The sequence below is a fragment of the Leguminivora glycinivorella genome, chromosome 3 (genome assembly GCF_023078275.1).
Source record: "Leguminivora glycinivorella isolate SPB_JAAS2020 chromosome 3, LegGlyc_1.1, whole genome shotgun sequence".
Taxonomy (NCBI): domain Eukaryota; kingdom Metazoa; phylum Arthropoda; class Insecta; order Lepidoptera; family Tortricidae; genus Leguminivora; species Leguminivora glycinivorella.
Genome location: NC_062973.1, coordinates 10,743,440 through 10,755,928, shown reverse-complemented (window position 1 = coordinate 10,755,928; position 12,489 = coordinate 10,743,440). Strand labels below are relative to the sequence as shown.

Genomic DNA, 12,489 nt, shown 5'->3' with positions numbered 1-12,489 from the left:
AGATTTACCTACTTTAGAAAAAAAAACGTTTTTGAATCTTTTTTCGCGAAAATGCCCATTGATATTATAGATACGTGACACATGAGCAGTACTAAGCCTAAGTACACACTCGATAAATGTTAACGGATTGTTCGCCGTATGTATTTTTTTTTAATAATTGCCACGGGTAAAATAAATAGTAAGTATCGGTATTTAAAGAAGGGTAACTAATTGTAGGGTGACCATGAATGTCGAAACTTTTTTTTGCGATAAACAATAAACTTAACGTTAATTTCATAATCGTTTGATCCTGCTTACGTCCTGGGGGCCGATTTTTGAGTCTCATTGTCACTAAAATACCGGTTGAAAACGGTGAATTGTCTATTATTTTCAGTGACAATTTTCTGAATTCGAACGCCGTGAGACTCAAAAATCGGCCCCTTGATCCTGAATTACCCTATACAGATACGAGTAGGTATAATATTTAAGTTTACTATTGTACCTACTTATTAGTCATTCTATTCGTTTCACTTTGATATTCATATCACCCCATTCCATTCCAATCTCCACAGTTATAGGTACCTACTCTGTGAAGAGTAAATTCTTTGGATAGCGGACCTATCGCGAACAAACATACCTCAGTAGGTACTTGTAATATCTTCAGGGGTCAGCATGGGTTAATACTGATATATCTTACAACTTAATATTTCGTTCCAAAAAAGGGACGAATTATTTTTCTTATCCAGCAGGTACGTATTAGGGTGGAGCGAAAAAACACTTTTCTGGAATTAGCAAACCTAATAGTTATCAATCAATGACCCTTATTCTACGAAGCCTTTGTGCAAAATTTCAGCTTTTTAAATCAACATCTTCATCCTCCGCATTTGGTTTGAAATTTTCAGACAAAAAAAATTCGGCAGTATTATGTTTAGTATATGTTATTGATACATAATCATTATAAGAAACTACCAAAAGTTACGAAAATAGCGTCAAAAATCGCCAAAGTTTGCCTAGTTTCAGTACATTGGCCAAAATAGCCGCTAAAATACTGGAAATTGGCGATTTTTAACGCTATTTTCGCAATGTACATAATACTGCCGAATAACATTTTTTATCTGATAGTTGAATTTTCAGGTTTGTATGAGATTTTCAAAATTTCAAACCTAATGCGGAGGCTGAAGATGTTGATTTAAAAAGCTGAAATTTTGCACAAAGGCTTCATAGACTAAGGGTCATTGATTGATAACTATTAGGTTTGCTAATCCCAGAAAAGGGTTTTTTCGCTCCACCCTAGTATAAGTATTTTAGGTAGGTACATTTAGTAGGTACTACTTTAAAACGAATGCTTAGCTTTAATTGCTACTGATGATAAAAGTTAAAGTTTATAAATATATTTTTTTCTTATTTATTTATTCATATATGTTGCCTAGTAGATATAGAACAAACCATGATGAATTTGGGGCTAGGTATACTCGTATCTGTGTAAGATGTCCCCCAATATTTATTTATTTATCCTATTGATTTTTGAGTAAGTACAATGTTTGCCAAAAATATGCAAAACCTACTACAGCGTCATACCTTTTTTAGGTAACCAAGAACACCCATCTATCTTTACCCCAAATATGAATAAGCCCGCCAAAGAGCTAACACGACGGAACTAATTGTTTGTGTTCCCCTTTTAGTTAATAAACGTCCCGTACTTAGTTAGTTTGGGAAAGGTTCTACACGTGCTGCAAATGACGGGCAGAGTAAGGTTACATGTACAGTCCCTGCAATAATATATTACTCCTCATTGGCTGCAAAGATGTGGTTCTAAATGTTTTTGCGGACACCTCGGCACGCGTCCTCTCCGATATATCATCATTCTCTTGCCCTTATCCCAGTCACTTGGGGTCGGCGCAGCATGTCTTTCTCTTCGATACATCTCTATCACTCGTCATCTCATCATTAACTTGTTTTAGTTCCATATGTCTCACACAGTCCATCCACCTCTTCTTCGGTTTTCCTCTCCCGTTACTTCCACTACCTTCCACATTCATCGTAATATCTTTCTCGTCACATGCCTTTCATCCCTCCGTATTACGTGTGATACATGTGCATACCATGCTAATCCATTCGCTCTTACTTTTTCTACTATCGGTGCTACTTTCAGGCTTCCTCTGATATACTCATTCTTTATCTTATCCATTCTTGTCACGCCACACATCCATCTTTAACATTCTCATCTCTGCTACATGCAATCTCTTTTCATCCGTCACCTTTAGGGCCCAACACTGATCCATACATGACGACAGGTCTGATGACTGATTTATAAATTCTCTCCTCGTTCTCTCCGATATATGAGGAGTGTTATTTCAAAAGTGCTTATTTTGGGTGGAAATAAGCCCTTTTGAAAGATTTTTTTGGGATTCAGATTGGTTGACTGTACATTATTAATTACAGCGATTACACACAGCGATTTTGTCTGAATATCCTCATCTGTGCATGGGTTAAGTAAACGACAAAATCTCGTGAAATTTTGACGTTTAAAATAACAATTGCAAATTGCAATTTATCTAAGTATGACTCTAACATCAAATGAAAGAATCTGCCACCCTCACATAGAGAGTAAACGCTACAGTTTTCGGAATAAATAACGGACAATTTAATTATTCTAAGATAGGTAATAGTTATTTGTTATACAAGGGGGCAAAGTTGTATTTTAACGCCGAGTGTGGAATTGAAAAACGAGCTAGTGAAAGGATTCTATAGTTGAACCACGAGCAAAGCGAGTGGTTCGAGAATAGAATCCGCCCGAACTTGCGAGTTTTTTAACACACGAGAAGTAAAATACATTTGCACCCGAGTGTAACACAAAACTTTTCCCCTCACTATAGCGAGGAAACTACAACGCAAAAAAATGCTTTTATCACTGCTTCCAGTAGTTCCACAGGTGGTAAATCATCTTAATTACGAGATTCCCCTACTTTTATCAATTTTAAAGCAGTTAATTTGACTTTATTCAAGGTCAAATTACTTTACCCACTAGTGGATAAAATGCGTTTTTACCCGCTGGTATTAAAGGACAAAACACGTGTTTCCGAGCTAGTGAGGGGAAAACATAATTATAATACATGTAGAGATATGTCCCATAAAAGGGCGTGTTTTGATGCTGAATGTACAGTGAGCTGCTAAATCGCATGGAGAAATTATTTTTGACTTCATTAATAACTTCGCTATGCACTTTCATTACATTACTTTAGCGACATCCAATTCACAAAATATGATTCCTAAATCAGATTTTTTATTAGAACGCCGGATGTAGCAAAATCTAAAAATGTATTTTATTTGAAACAGACTGCCATTAAAATATGAATGAGATAAAATTGAACGATAACATTCACTCTAGAAAGCCCTCTAAGTAGATACATTAAAGTTTATTAGGGTACATTAAATTAAATGTAGACCTTCACAGTTGTACTAATAAAATACCGTAAAATTTATCTACCCTGTGTCTCCCAATATCATTCTACGGTTTTCACACATGACATTTCTTCACAAATAACAATTGTACCTATTTAATTAAAACTAGGTGCATTAAACGCGCTGACTTCAGATGAAACAATTGCCCGTCGTTTTTTCCTAATTCCCCAAAACAATGCACACTTGATTCCTAATAAGAATTGCTCAAAACACAACAAAACATGAAATAAAAGCCGGTCGGGACGCAAAAATCAAAGTGCAGCTTATCCCGCAGTGAGCAACGCATTTGAATAAAAAAAGCAACCCTCACCTGAATGCACGCAATCACACAGTCCAAAACGTCAACACAGCACTGAGTCACAACACAATTCAGTTATAATTACACCGTAACTAAACGCACATGAAATCGGAACATCTTACATACGCGCCTGGAGCCGGCGGCTGTACCAATCTGTTGTCTTTCAATACATAAACAAACTCGGAGCGGACTGAAGCTAGCAGCGTTTGCGGGGGCTACCACGAATTCTGATAGCGGGATACTGTATTAAATCTAGCTACTGAGATGCCGAATTATAGTATAAAAGTAAAATACGCGTCAGGCTCACAAACGGTTTAGCCACAAAATTGAAGAAAAAAAAGTAGTATTCAACACATATATTTTTCCCCTCACTAGCTCGGAAACACGTGTTTTGTCCTTTAATACCAGCGGGTAAAAACGCGTTTTATCCACTAGTGGGTAAAGTAATTTGACCTTGAATAAAGTCAAAATAACTGCTTTAAAATTGATAAAAGTAGGTGAATCTAGTAATAAAGATGATTTACCACCTGTGGAACTACTGGAAGCAGTGATAAACGCATTTTTTGCGTTGTAGTTTCCTCGCTATAGTGAGGGGAAAAGTTTTGTGTTACACTCGGGTGCAAATGTATTTTACTTCTCGTGTGTTAAAAAACTCGCAAGTTCAGGATTCTATTCTCGAACCACTCGCTTCGCTCGTGGTTCAACTATAGAATCCTTTCGCTTGCTCGTTTTTCAATTCCACACTCGGCGTTAAAATACAACTTTGCCCCCTTGTATAACAAATAACTATTATACAACTCAAGAACTACACTTATATTTCTAAAACAAGAACCAAAAGTTTATTGTTAATTACACCTTTGGTTCGCTATTGTTCGGTTACAATAAAATAACAATCTAAATTATTAGATTGTTCGATATTCTATTTTTATTGTAAGGGGGTAGTTCAAAAATCTTATAATAAAAAAATCTTACCTTTTTATTAGCCTGCATTAATGTCCCACTGCTGGGAAAAGCCCTCCCCTCTCTTCCTCCATTCGACCCTATCACTCACCGAAAAAATATGGCTAGCTAATCCATCATTTGGTAGCACAGAGTGTTGAGGCTTTATCATGAACGTCAAACTTCTGAGAAATTATGACTTATGAAAACATTTGCACAATAATTATGTTCTTGACAAATATAACTTTTAATCTTCTTATGCAGTTTTAGCGACATTGACATTATAGCGATACGCAATCGGGACACAGGGTAGGCCCCAGATTAGCGCTACAGTGACGTTGCTTCCGCGTCTGCGCGATGCGCGTTGGGGTCGCCCGATGCTTCGCATTTTCGATACACTAATTTATACCCTCCGCCCCTTTAATACAGTCTACGCAATGTTTGACGCCGCATGGTCACCCTATTTTTCAGCGCTAGAGATAAAACCAAACAATTAATAAACTTTATGGTAGTACGTTTAGGTCGAAACTCGCTCGTGTGTCGTGAAAAAACGCTGCACCCGCATTTTGTAGGTGTATATCACGTGCGTTTAAAGAGGGGCCAGATGATTGCAGCGCAGAGCTTCAACTAGCCCCTAAAAGTTTCGGATTGCTGACTAAATAAACCCGTGTGTGCGTGAGATGAGAGATATTGCATTCCCCATTCCATATGGTTGGTTTTAAAATAAATCGTACAAAGCTAGTTTCAATTGCACGTGTTATGCCGGTTTGCGGAATTCTGTTACTTTGTAGTAACTTTGTAGTTAACCCACATTTGCTCTGAATGAATGTTATTTATAGTTTCGTGAAATATTTCGGACTTTAATTGGATGCGATTGGATCGAAATATTTGCGTGGGAAATAAACAAAACCTCTAATTATTTTAATTTCGTGTTTTTTATGTAGGTACCATTTATACTTACCTACATGTTTTTCCACGACCACAAAAATTACTAATTTTAATAACTAATTGTAAAGAAAGCGAAATATTTTTTTTAAGTATATACTTGAGAAAAAATATCATTATTTAAAATTTCAGTTAGTAATGCGCGTTTACTTTCTACGGGTGCTGTCATGTGCCAAAAAGAGGAACTTAGAAATCTTATACAATAGGGGGAAGGTAAATGCAAGTATGAAAAAAAAACAAATCTCATTTCAATTGAATTTTTAATCGGTACATACAATTCATATAAATATAAGCAATACAAATCCATTAGGCGTGCATAAAAAATTGCGCGTGATTTTCAACAAATATAATAATGGCTCATGGCAGTTCCATCAACATTCCCTCTTTCATCAATATATTATATTAAGATATATAATACAGATATACAATATATAATATGTATAAACAGAAATATAACTTGCAGTTTTATAAAATGAGCAAAGATGTTTATTTTTCTCCAAGAGAAATTACGTACTTGGACATTCAAAAAGTATAGAATACCTCTATGATTATAATAAATTCTGGTGTTTTTGAGCTCGTTTTAATCAGAAACTTATCCTAACAAAAATATCGGTCCGTCCCATTATGTTAGGCTTTAGTAAGATTTTTTTGACTTGTATGACTTAGTGGAAACTAGAATTCTTTATCTGGACTAGAATTTATCGGATGAGAATAATGTCTTCGACCTTTATTTTGGACCATTTTTTTTTATTTTCGGAATACATTCGCTAGACGCTTCTTATATTTTAATTTGTGCCCATCAGGTATAAAATATTAATTGTTTAAGCAAAAAATATTAAGTAATCAAGTTTTTCTTATTTAATTGGTTGCCTATCTATGGCGCATTTTAATAAACATGTTAACATGCAATACCAGCTCAATAAAACATTACACAAGCTTAAAGCTCAAAACAATTTTACCTTAACCTTATTTACTTTAAAAGATTAATAAGTGATTTAATTACATTCATAAAAAACATATTTATCATATCAATATCTAATGGTAATAAGAATTTTTTTTTTTTATAATTGTAGAAATACTTGAGATCAGTCAAAATACTGTAAAATAAAGTTTTTGTGTGTACTAACTAACTGTACAGAGACAAAAACTTTACAAAATTTTATTCAAATGACTAGGATAGAATAAACTCTTTAAATTAGGTATCTACATATCGGCAACAGAAGGTCACGCAATGTTCCATTCAATGTGCATTCCATATTCGCAGTTTAATTTTAAAGACAACAGGAGAGGTCAATTCTCCATACAAACGCTCTCGACTATTTCCTTCCTGATTTTTAAATGCCATGAGCTTTTTCAACACAGATTATCATATCATATTTTCATCTGTATCCGACTGTTTTGCTTTTTTAGGGTTCCGTAGTTAACTAGACACCTAATAATCTCAGTAACCGTTAGCACTAGAAAGCTGAAATTTGGTACCAATATGTATATCAATCACGCCAGCAAAGTGCAAAAATAAAAAATGGAAAAAAATGTTTTATTAGGGTACCCCCCCTACAAGTAAAGTGGGGGCTGATATCTTTTTTCATTCCAACCCCAACGTGTGATATATTGTTGGATAGGTATTTAAAAATTAATACGGGTTTAATAACATCGTTTATTTTTGATAATATAAATAGTTTCGGAAATAATCGCTCGTAAAGGAAAAAAAAGTGCGTCCCCCCACCCTCTAACTTTTGAACCATATGTTTAAAAAATATGAAAAAAATCACAAAAGTAGAACTTTATAAAGACTTTCTAGGAAAATTGTTTTGAACTTGATAGGTTCAGTAGTTTTTGAGAAAAATACGGAAAACTACGGAACCCTACACTGAGCGTGGCCCGACACGCTCTTGGCCGGTTTTTTTTGATATTTTTATTTAATTATTTGTAAAGGCGTAAGAGCCTTTCAAAAACTTCCAAAACCGCCTAATTTATTATGCCATAAAAAAGTGTGATGCTAAATTGATAACATTTGGGCAAAAAAACTAAACTGTCCGACACAGAATATTTCATTATTCAGAATCTCAAATTTCGTTCCGATTAAGTACTCGGATTTAAAAGATTTTTTGTAATATCTTTCACCTTAGTTGTCCTTAGCACACAATGTATAAGGACAATATTTAACTAAAATTTCCAAATGGAAAGGGGGCCTCCTTTCCATTTTTCATTTTCACTCCTGTTGCCTCCTAATTTTAAAATGGTTTAAATATTATTAATTTCAATAATATTCGTTAATTCTCTCACACACTCCATCTGTCTATTTTGTAAACTCTCCTGCGGTAAGATAACTAGTCTCTTTACAATAGTAAATTCCTTTAGAAAAAAGTGACTAAACTCACTGTCATGATTAGAGATGGGCGCTGACGGGTAAATACCGGGAAAATACCCATATCTACCCAATCTACCCGGTATTTACCCGTATCTACCCAAATGAGCGGGTATAAAAAATAATCTATGAAATTAAAGATTATTCTTAATTTACATGACTGAAATATATTTTTCTACTAAAATAAATATATTTATTTGACTAACTAATATTAAAATGTTAACAGAGATTCCAAATATTCCATATATCATGTGTAATTTACCACATTCAATTAAAAAGTTGTATTCCCCAGATGTTTTAGGCCCACTAAGTATTCAAATAACTTACTTAACTTAAACACGGTGGACAGACAAATTCAAATTCATTAGCCAATGAGGTCACAGCTTTGCAAAACGCCAGGTAGGTGCATCCGTATTGAAAGGGTGCAATAAGTCACTTGACCGGTCAGTTACTTTTTTTTATTTTTATTTATGGGATACTTATACTTTAGTTTGTACTTAGCTAAACAAGCGCCACGTCCATGTGTGATTTTAATTAACACTTGCTTTGAATTCGGACTGTAATAATGCCTTCTATGTGACTTCGGCTAGATAATGGACTTCGGCTAGATAGTAGGCTTTACCAAACAAACAGAAAGTAACATTTTAGTGCTATAATTTTGGTTTTCGACGCTAAAAGCTACTATAGATGTCGTATAAAGGTTTTCGGCGTGACCGCCTGTCGTATAAAAGCCTCCAGTAACACCTTTTAGCTCTATAAGCTAGTACCGCTAAAAGGTGTTATTATAGGAAGTGATGTAAACGTTTATATCACCATTTTATAGAGCCGCTATAGGCCTGGTCTATAACAGGATCAAATATGACTATTATAGAACAATATTACTGTATAATGGTGTTAGAAATCACTGTTATGCAATCAATTTGCGCTATTAAGGTTCCCGACAAGCCGCTATAGTTGTTGTGTTATACAGCTAAAAGGTGTTATTAGGAAGTGATGTAAACGTTTATATCACCATTTTATAGAGCCGCTATAGGCCTGGTCTATAACAGGATCAAATAAGAACAATATTATTGTATAATAGTGTTAGGAATCACTGTTATGCTATCAATTTGCGCTATTAAGGTTACCAACAAGCCGCTTATAGTATTTTTAGTAGTTGTGTTTTAACAAATTTAAAAACTATACCACTATTTTGGGATATAGTGGCTTTGGAAAACACTGCTATAGTATTTAACACTGTATAGTAGTGATATGAATACCATTATATAGCTATTTTGCTGTATAATGAAGTTTTAAGCATACGTTTATATAGCTTTGAAAAGGTTATAGTCCTTTTCTAATGCCTTTTATATCTCATCGCCGTATACGCCACAATGACTCTTTAAATATCACAGACCTGTTGAATAATGGTTTCGGTATCTCTTTTAAAACACAATAGCGTTATAGCTGAGTTTACTATATGTTTTATAAACCAAATCAGATATATAAGAGTAGAAAACGATTACTTTTAAATGACAATTTTGAACTTAAAAGGCTGCTTTATGGTGTTTATACATCGTAATTATGAAATCAGGCCAAAAATGCGGTATCTGGTTCCGTAGAGTGTTTTTCTAGAAATTAACTTTAAAAATACACATAGCGACCAATTGTAGTTTAGATTTGTCATACTAAAAAGAAAAAAAACATTTATTAATACTGTTTAAAAGATCTTTCTATAGTAAAACATTGAAAACAAGTATTGTTTTCTATAGAAAGAACTTATAAGTTAAACTGGATCATAGTTAAATTCTCATGCAACCCTAATTGAATCCACGGTGGCGGGCTTATGGCAGTGAATGCGTATGATAAGTGATATAGTCGAACTATAAAAGCGTATGTTTTACTTCTTGGATCCATAGTAGAAACTATGGTGCCAATAATTTTATTGTATTAAATTATATTTATTTATTTTATTCAAAACATGTATAAATCGAGGGCGCATTTAAAATACTCCATTAAACTAATATTCTTTTAACGGTAAAATTTCCATCGCATACCTTTTTGCAGTAATGATGGAAGTATACGAAATCCAAATTATGTTAATTGACACTAAACTTCACAAGTTCACACGCCACTTTTCGTTAAGTTCCTCGTTTAGAACAGTTTTTAGGGTTCCGTAGTCAACTAGGAACCCTTATAGTTTCGCCATGTCTGTCTGTCCGTCTGTCCGTCCGTCCGTCCGTCCGTCCGTCCGTCCGTCCGTCCGTCCGTCCGTCCGTCCGTCCGTCCGCGGATAATCTCAGTAACCGTTAGCACTAGAAAGCTGAAATTTGGTACCAATATGTATATCAATCACGCCAACAAAGTGCAAAAATAAAAAATGGAAAAAAATGTTTTATTAGGGTACCCCCCCTACATGTAAAGTGGGGGCTGATATTTTTTTTCATTCCAACCCCAACGTGTGATATATAATAGGATAGGTATTAAAAAATTAATAAGGGTTTGCTAAGATCGTTTTTTGATAATATTAATATTTTCGGAAATAATCGCTCCTAAAGGAATAAAAGTGCGTCCCCCCCCTCTAACTTTTGAACCATATGTTTAAAAAATATTTAAAAAAAATCACAAAAGTAGACCTTTATAAATACTTTCTAGTAAAATTGTTTTGAACTCGATAGGTTCAGTGGTTTTTGAGAAAAATACGGAAAACTACGGAACCCTACACTGAGCGTGGCCCGACACGCTCTTGGCCGGTTTTTGTTAAATATTACACACATTAAATTATTTTAGAAATTTCGCATTAAAAGGGACGGCAACTGCTATTATAGAACAAAATAACCTGTATAACGGAATCTCAAATGCTACTATAGCATAAATTGATACTATAATAGCGTTACTGTGTCCTCTATGTCAACAAATTAGCACAATAGTCATCATTACATCACCATTATAGACCTTAAACGTCACGGATGATACTGCTATAGGCCTATTATATCACTAAATGGCTGCATAATTGCGCCAAATCGGCTCTACAGTACCAATATAGACTATTTATAGGACCATTTAGTGTGATTTAATTTGATGTCCTCGACCACTATAGGACCAGGGTGGCTAGCCGAATGGCACAATCGCTCACGAAACGCATACGAAACGAAGCGCTAGTAGATATCTATCTCTATCGCGCTTGCGTATTGGCGCGACAGAGCCAGCGGCGTATCGCTTTCGTTTGGCGTCGGAGAAATGCCATTCGGCTACGGGGCCAGAAATTGTTACTTGAGAGGAACTATAATAAGCACACAAAATTTAATCCCCATCGGTTCAGCCGTTTAGGAGGAGGAGGTAACTAACACACAAGCATGTCAATGATATTTAACAAATTCCTTATTCAATACAAATACTTCGATATATGTTTATAGAACTATATTAATAAAATATAAATATATTATACAATACCAAGAAAACATTTTTTCACGATTAAATTCAATTTATGACCCATTTTATAACAATATTTATTTATACCCACCCATTAGGGTAGAAAAGGTAAATATCGGGTAGATTGGGTAAATACCCGGTAAATACCCGATATCTACCCCGGGTATTTTCCCGCCGCCCATCTCTAGTCATGATATGGGTATTGATAAGTACATTACTTATATTTATTTTTAATTTACCCTTAATTCATAAGTGTTTAACCTTGTTTAAGTCAGTAAATACTCATGAATTATTATATTAAATAATACAGAAAAATATGTTTTTTTTTAATACTACGTCGGTGGCAAACAAGCATACGGCCCGCCTGATGTAAAGCGGTCACCGTAACCTATGGACGCCTGCAACTCAAACAGTGTCACATATATGTTTGAACTAGCTTTTGCCCGCGGCTTCGCTCGCGTTAGAAAGAGACAAAAAGTAGCCTATGTCACTCTCCATTCCTTCAACTATCTCCACTTACAAAATCACGTCAATTCGTCGCTCCAGTTTGCCGTAAAAGACGGACAAACAAACAGACACACACACTTTCCCATTTATAATATTAGTATGGATTAATAATGAATACTTACTTTGCTTAGGTACTACTACAGTATAAGTAAAATATGATGTTATATAAATATTCATAATTCAGTTATGGACCCATACATAGGCCTGAAAATTTTGGGATAATTTGGTCGTATATATATTACTATATATCGAAAAAGCCCGTGTGGTGACGGGTTAAGAATTTCACCACCCCTTTTCTTCCCGTGTGTGTCGCAGAAGGCGACTGTGAGATACGGGTTAAATTGTGGCGTAGGCGAGAGGCTGGCAACCTGTCACTGTAATGTCACAGTTTCGTTTTCTTTCAACCCCTTATTTGCCAAGAGTGGCACTGAAACTTGAATAGTTTCATGTGCTCTGCCTACCCCATCATGGGACACAGGCGTGATTGTATGTATGTATGTATGTATATCGAAAAAGTATTCTTAAATTACTAACTTTATTAAAATACAAAGAGTTTAGAGATCTCTTCACTTATGTATAC

General features: G+C 34.8%; 1 protein-coding gene across 2 annotated transcripts in view; it reads right to left on the bottom strand.

The window, feature by feature from the left end:
• Nucleotides 1-3,881, bottom strand: part of LOC125242551 (PDZ and LIM domain protein 2-like) — an 81,370-nt gene extending 77,489 nt beyond the window's left edge. For both annotated transcript variants that reach the window (XM_048151309.1, XM_048151310.1), the window contains exon 1: nt 3,752-3,881. The gene's annotated coding sequence lies outside the window, so the exon portion shown is untranslated. The remainder of the gene's footprint in view (nt 1-3,751) is intronic.
• Between the last annotated feature and the right edge of the window lie 8,608 nt (nt 3,882-12,489).